This window comes from Cryptomeria japonica, chromosome 3 (genome assembly GCF_030272615.1).
Source record: "Cryptomeria japonica chromosome 3, Sugi_1.0, whole genome shotgun sequence".
In the NCBI taxonomy this organism is placed as follows: Eukaryota; Viridiplantae; Streptophyta; class Pinopsida; order Cupressales; family Cupressaceae; genus Cryptomeria; species Cryptomeria japonica.
The window spans coordinates 351,260,434-351,267,377 of record NC_081407.1 but is presented as its reverse complement, the minus strand read 5'-3'; positions in this window follow the sequence as shown (position 1 = coordinate 351,267,377).

Here is a 6,944-nt window from a genome sequence, read left to right as displayed (position 1 = left end):
CAATTCTCTCTATCTCCCTCTCCCTTCTCTTTTTCTATCTCTATTTTTATTTAGGATTTAGGGTTTAGGATTTAAAATATATAATTTATTAGAAAACATATAATTTATATGTTTTTCAAAATATATAATATAGTTAAATTATATTGATTATGTTTATTATTAATATTATAAAAACTAAATCATTTATACTAATTATATCAAAATGTATTAATTATAAAAAAAATGCAATTAAGCATTTAAGTTATTAAATTGGTTGGAGGAACAAACTCAAATATAAATCATATGGACGATCTCATTTAAAAGGAAATACATTTAGCATGTGTTCTCTACATCTTACATTATAATTTTGTGTATCTTATATTATGCCGTGTGGCACTTATGAGTCTCCCAACTTGTAATTAATCCTCACTTTTCTTTGCATGTGCATGGAAAGAATGCTCCTTTATGTCAAAAAAAAAAATCTAGTTGATGCTACCATTCACCTCTTCTACAAATGTTCATTCTACCTTTCATTGTTGAGTAATGAGGATGTTAAAAAATGTTTTTTTTAAAATAATGCAACATAGTGAAAAAGTGAGTTTTGAAACAATGACCTAAATTTCTCCTTCCTCTCAATATTCTATATTCTATAACATGTGTGCAATGAAGTTGTTTATATAGTTATATGTTTTCCTTATTGGACAAGAATGATACTCGCAATTTTTTTATTTTTACATTTCTTAAAAATAAGATAAAAAATTAACTAAATAGACAACATCATATGTAAGAAGTGGAGTTATTTATAAAGTTCTTATAATTTTCTCTACTTTTTTATTTTCCTCAAAATTAGGCTTTTTTTTGTTTTCCTCAAAATTAGGCTCAAAGAATAGTTTTATGTTTTTTAAAACATGTACCTAAACATGTGTACTAAAAGGCTTATGTTATAGTTGCATGTGTCTTAGATATGTCACCTAAACATGGCTAAACTCATGTGAGTTAAAAATGATTATACATGGCTCCATTTTTTCCTTCTCATTGATTTATTTTCCATTTCTCTACTTGGTTAACCAATTGCCTATATTTGTTGTTTTTCTTCTATTCAATTGTTGTGTTTGCCAAAATCAAACTATTTCCTAGTAATAAATCACAATAAGAAGTGAACATTGAGGTCTAGATACAAATGTGAGTTTTGATTTTAATATATTCTTTGTATTTCACCATCTTTATCATGTGTTTTTAATAAGTTTTGTTGGTATTTTTATTTCAAGTTTAGATTGCTCAAATCGTCAATATATAAGGTCCACATATGTGTTGATGATGGTAGGGTTGCAAGCAATTTCGTTACATAGGTCAATACTCTCTTTCTTTATAAGGTGTAGAGATCAAGCTTGTTCATGAGTTGTTAGTATTTTTTTTTATATTGGTATAACATGGATATTATAAGTTACTAACTACATCAGAGGTAATCACTCCTCTAAATGGTATCCATTTTTAATTATTTGGGCACTACAAGTAAATTCCAAAATAAAATGTTGAAGCATTAAATCTGCATTAATTTAAAATAATTTACAAGACAACATGCTAAATCATTTAGAAAACTTTTAAGAGTGTATTCTTACCAATAAATTTTTATGCTTAGATTTTTTTTCTTCTCTTTTGTTTTATTTGTCTTAATGGACAATACATTTTTGTTCTTTTTATGTCACTAATATCCAATGCAAGAGCATCCCTGGTTCTTGGCAATCTTGCATCAACCAAAAATAGTTCCTTTCTGTTTTGCATTTTTCAGCATTTCAAACTGTATTTTCTGGCATTGGCTCACCAGATCTTGAGGAGTTGGATTTTGCTTGAGGACTTGATCATCTTCCTTATTCCTAAACCGCGAAGCATTTGGATCATTTTCCGACAAGTTATCAATTCTGGTTTTCAAGACAATTTTCTGGCACCAGAACCGATTGGACCTATTTGCTTTGGTGAATCTACCGGATCCCTTTCGTAGCTTATGGAACCTTGAGCATTGATTCTGATTTTCCTTGGTGTGTGGTTGCCCTTCCCTTTGATTCACACTTCATCCTTTGGATTTTTTGGAGGAATCTCTTTGGCGGAGGCCAACCTTGTTGTTTTTACATGTTAGGTCTTGTTCTTCGGCATTTGATCCTTTTAGGACCGATCAGATCCCTTCGATCGTATAAATCATTATAATTAAGCATTAGAATGCATATCGAAGGTGGTAGACAGAACATAAAAGGTAGATCTTAATATTTGAGCTCTCGGTTGTGACCTGTTATGTAATTGAGCATGTTTTAGTAGGTTAGTGAGCTGGTTTTTGTAACTCGAATGTTACCGGTTGATTATAATCAATTTTCATGATATAATTCATTATGTTCTGCATTGCCTCCATCATATCCTTGTGTTTCTGTTGTGTTTACTCTTGCTAACTGGCCCAGATTGATCTCTTTGAGGTCCCTCCAAACTGATGACTGCACCAAGTGGTATCAAAGTGGACTTCATTCCAAAGATTGCGTTGTCTTGAGAATTTTTGTTGTAGGGTGGCGGACTATGGATCCGACCTGCAACTGCAGAGGACTGGCATGAAGATGGTGCGAAGAGGAAATAAGAATGGTGGAGCACATGGGAATGTAGACCTTGTTGTGGTGGAAATGTTGTGAGGAATTGCAACCCAGTTGGAAGTCATTGAGACAACACATAGAAGAGGCCGACATATTGAAGATGTGAATGAAGATGAAGGAGAAAAAGCCTCGACAGAACAAGTAAACTCGTCGGCAATTGATCCAGATGAAGAAAGATTCTTAAGGGTTTTGAGTAGGGCAAATACTAAGCCACATTTTACCCCACCGGAATATGGTGGAAAGTTGGATTCAAATGAGTTGGTGGATTGGATCTCGGAGATGGAGAAATATTTTAATTTTGAGAATACTATAGAGGAAAGGAAGGTGAAGTATGCATGTACCCAATTGAAAGGTCATGCATCTCTATGGTGGGAGCATTTGCAGGTTGATAGATAGAGAAGAGGTAAAGAGAAGATCAAGACATGGGATCAGATGGTTGCTAAGTTGAAATCAAAATTTATGTCAGCTGACTACCAAGTGAATCTATTCCAAAAGTTGCAGAATTTGAAGCAGAAGGAATCTAGTGTGAAGGAGTACACCGAAGCATTTTACAAGTTGAATATCAGATCCAGACATGTTGATGATGAATTTGAACAAGTTGCAAGATATTTGAATGGATTGTGGATGTCTATACAAGATGAACTCAGTTTGATCAAGTTGCAGAGTGTTGAAGAGGCTTACCAATATGCCTTGAAAGCAAAAGAGAAGTTGAACAAAAGACATGAGCAGAGACAAAGAGGTAGAGGTGGAAGGTTTTCCGGAGGAAGATTTCAAGGAGGAAGAGGATATATCAGAGGAAGAGGAAACCATATGGATCAAAACAAGGACAAGGAAGTAAGCAAAGAAGGTAATTCATACCAAAAGGATGATAGAAATTTCTACCAGAGGAGAGAACCAGATGGTTACCAGAATGAGAATTTTGGAAAAGATGACAGAAGACAAGACAAGAGAGTGTTAAGAGGAACTTGCTTTAAGTGTGGAGGAGAAGGACATCATGCTTTTCGAGTGTAAGAAGGCAGAGAATACCAAGAGAACAATAGTGGTGGAAGAAATCCCCACTGGATCAGCTAATAAATCGGAAGATGGAGAATTGTTGATGATGAGGAGAGCTTTGTGCCATACCAGAGGAGATGAGGAGACCTTGCAAAAGAGGAATTTGTTCAAGATCAGATGTAAGGTATCTGATAAGTGTTGTAAAGTTGTTATCGATAGTGGTAGTTCAGATAACCTTGTTTCAGAAGAGATGGTGACTAAGTTGAATTTGGAAATATTGAGACACCCTAAGCCTTATCAGATAGCATGGATTCAAGATGATCATAAGTTGTTAGTAAGTGACCAATGTTTGGTGAAATTGAAAATTGGGAATTATCATGATGAAGTCTTGTGTGATATTATGCCTATGGATATTTGTCACCTTTTGTTGGGTAGACCTTGGCAGTTTGATAGATAAGCAATACATGATGGGAGAAAGAATACATATATGTAAAGCTCTGATGCCAATAGTTAATAAGATGAGAGGGGGGGATGAATCATACAAACTTAATCTTCAATATATTCAACAGATTCAACCTCGGTAGCTTATACTTCAGAATATATAACCAAAACTGTAAAACATTCAAACTCATGAACATATAACATCACAACACATATAACACCAGATTTAACGTGGAAACCCAAATAGGGAAAAATCATTGTGGGATTTCGGACCCACTAAGAAATATACCCTTCTAGAGTATGCTCGGTTAAAAGCTAATCCTGTTAAAGATTACAAACACATTGCTAGATGTGACCCGGTTAAGGGATTTCCCTCAGACTTGTTAGAGTCTTGCACTTTGTTAGAAGTGACCTTATCAAAGGATTCCAAACACTCATTTAGAATGTTACCTTGCTAGAGGGCTTACAAATAAGACTGTTAAGTCCACTCGGTTAAGAGATTTCCTGTCACTTACAAAATAAATAACAGTAATAAATTATATCTGCAACTTCACTTCTGAAATGCTAAAGTAGATTCTATTTGCTCAAAACAATCTTGGCATAAGACTTATCTTGTCCCTTGTTGGGCTTCTTAATCTGTTCTTTAATCAGATCTTCAAGCTTATGTGCTCGGTAAACATTACTGTAGCATCATTGTGCATACATTTGCCCGCATCCATTGTTTATCAACAATTCCTTATTTATAAACAATTTCTAACCGCTTAATCTCCTTGATCACTGTATATGGTGAAAATGGATAACAATAATAACAATATTGAAAGACTAAATGAATTCAACCACAAAATCCTAGCCTAACAATCAACAAAGATCCACCATAACATATGAAGATTACCTAAGACAATGCAAATCAAATGAAATCACAAAGATTATACCATCACATGTCCAATAGGGTTTTGATCTCCATTCTTCCTATCTCCATTGATCTTGCTTGATATATTTGCTCTCAGATTTTATGTGCACAAGAGCTCAACAAAGAACGGAATGTGGTTGCAAGTAGGATCGTAGTGTAGTCAATTGATCAAGTAGTTAGGCCTTGATAATGAAGAAAGCATCTCCTTAAATAGAAGACACAATATGAAATGGAGGGTTAAGATTGAGAGGTGTAAAAGGAGGTCGGCTAGGATTAGAGGGTAGGTATAAGAAATAGTAAAATAATGAAAGGGGTAGGTAGTGTATGAGTTAAGAGATGAATGACATGTGTCATGTGTAGAAAAGGTTAATGAATTAATTAAATAAATAAAGATTTATTTAATTAATAGTAGAAGTGGGATAATTAAATAAATTAAATATTTATTTAATTTAGGAAGAGGATAATTTAAATAAATAAATGTATTTATTTAAATGAGAAATAAGGCTAGAAGAGGATAAATGAATTAATTAAATAAATAAGGATTTATTTAATTAATAGAAGAATTAGGCTTAGATAATTAAATAAATAAAATATTTATTTAATTAGACTGGACAATTTTAGGTGTCTACATTTTGCCCCTCTTTGAGACAATGCGGCTTGTTGCGTTGTTTCAAAGAAGATAAGATGAACTGATACAGAGTTGCCCCAGGATGGGAATAATATGCCCCCTCGAGAGATTGGATGAAAAAGTCTGGAAATATTGCAGACAATCTCTCGATAAGAAAGAAAGGCTAGAATGGAATGGTTGGATAAAGTGACAAAGTCACGGGATGAAGAAGACTGACTCGGGAAAATGAATGCGAGGGCTAGGGTAGGCTATAAGATAGACCACGGACAAAAGACATCCTCATTGTCATCTACACCTTCATGAGATCACAGTGCAGAGCGAGAAAAAGAGCAGCAGCAGTCAGCAGCGATGGCTTTCGTACACAAATTCGACCGCGTTCGCCGATTTCAGAGGCCAGTAGAGGCAGGAGAGCCGGTAAGTGTATATGGTGAAAATGGATAGCAATAAACAACAATATTGAAAGACTAAAATGGATTCAACCACCAAACCCTAGCCTAACAATGAACAAAGATCCACCATAACGTATGAAGATAACCTAAGACAACGCAAAATAACTCAAAATCACAAAGATTATACCATCACATGTCCACTAGGGTTTTGATCTCCATTCTTCCTATCTCCATTGATCTTGTTGGATATGCTTGCTCTCAGATTTTTGTATGCACAAGAGCTCAATAAAGAACGGAATGTGGTTGCAAGTAGAATTGCAGTGTAGCCAAGTACTCCAAAATCAGTCATTAGTCATTAGGATATGTCATTAGGGTTTGACAATGAAGAAAGCATCTCCTTAAATAGAAGACACGATATGAAATGGAGGGTTAAGATTGAGAGGTGTAAAAAGAGAGGTCGGCTAGGATTAGAGGGTAGGTATAAGAAATACCAAAATAATGAAAGAGGTAGGTAGTGTAGGAATTAAGAGATGAATGACATGTGTCATGTGTAGAAAAAGATAATGAACTAATTAAATAAATAAAGATTTATTTAATTAATAGAAGAAGTAGGAAAATAAAATAAATAAAATATTTATTTAATTTAGGAAAGGGATAATTTAAATAAATAAATGTATTTATTTAAATGAGAATTAAGGCTAGAAGAGGATAAATGAATTAATTAAATAAATAAAGATTTATTTAATTAATAGAAGAATTAAGCTTAGATAATTAAATAAATAAAATATTTATTTAATTAGACATGACAATTTTGGGTGTCTACAGTAAGTACCACCAAACCTCCTCGTATTTTGACGCATTTCAATTTTGTCATTAATGCATGGTAGTTTAGCAATAAATGCGCTTAGGAATAGGGCACAAAAAAGTGCAAAAACGTGCAACCGCGTCTGTGTCGGTGTCAAGCGCGTCTGTGT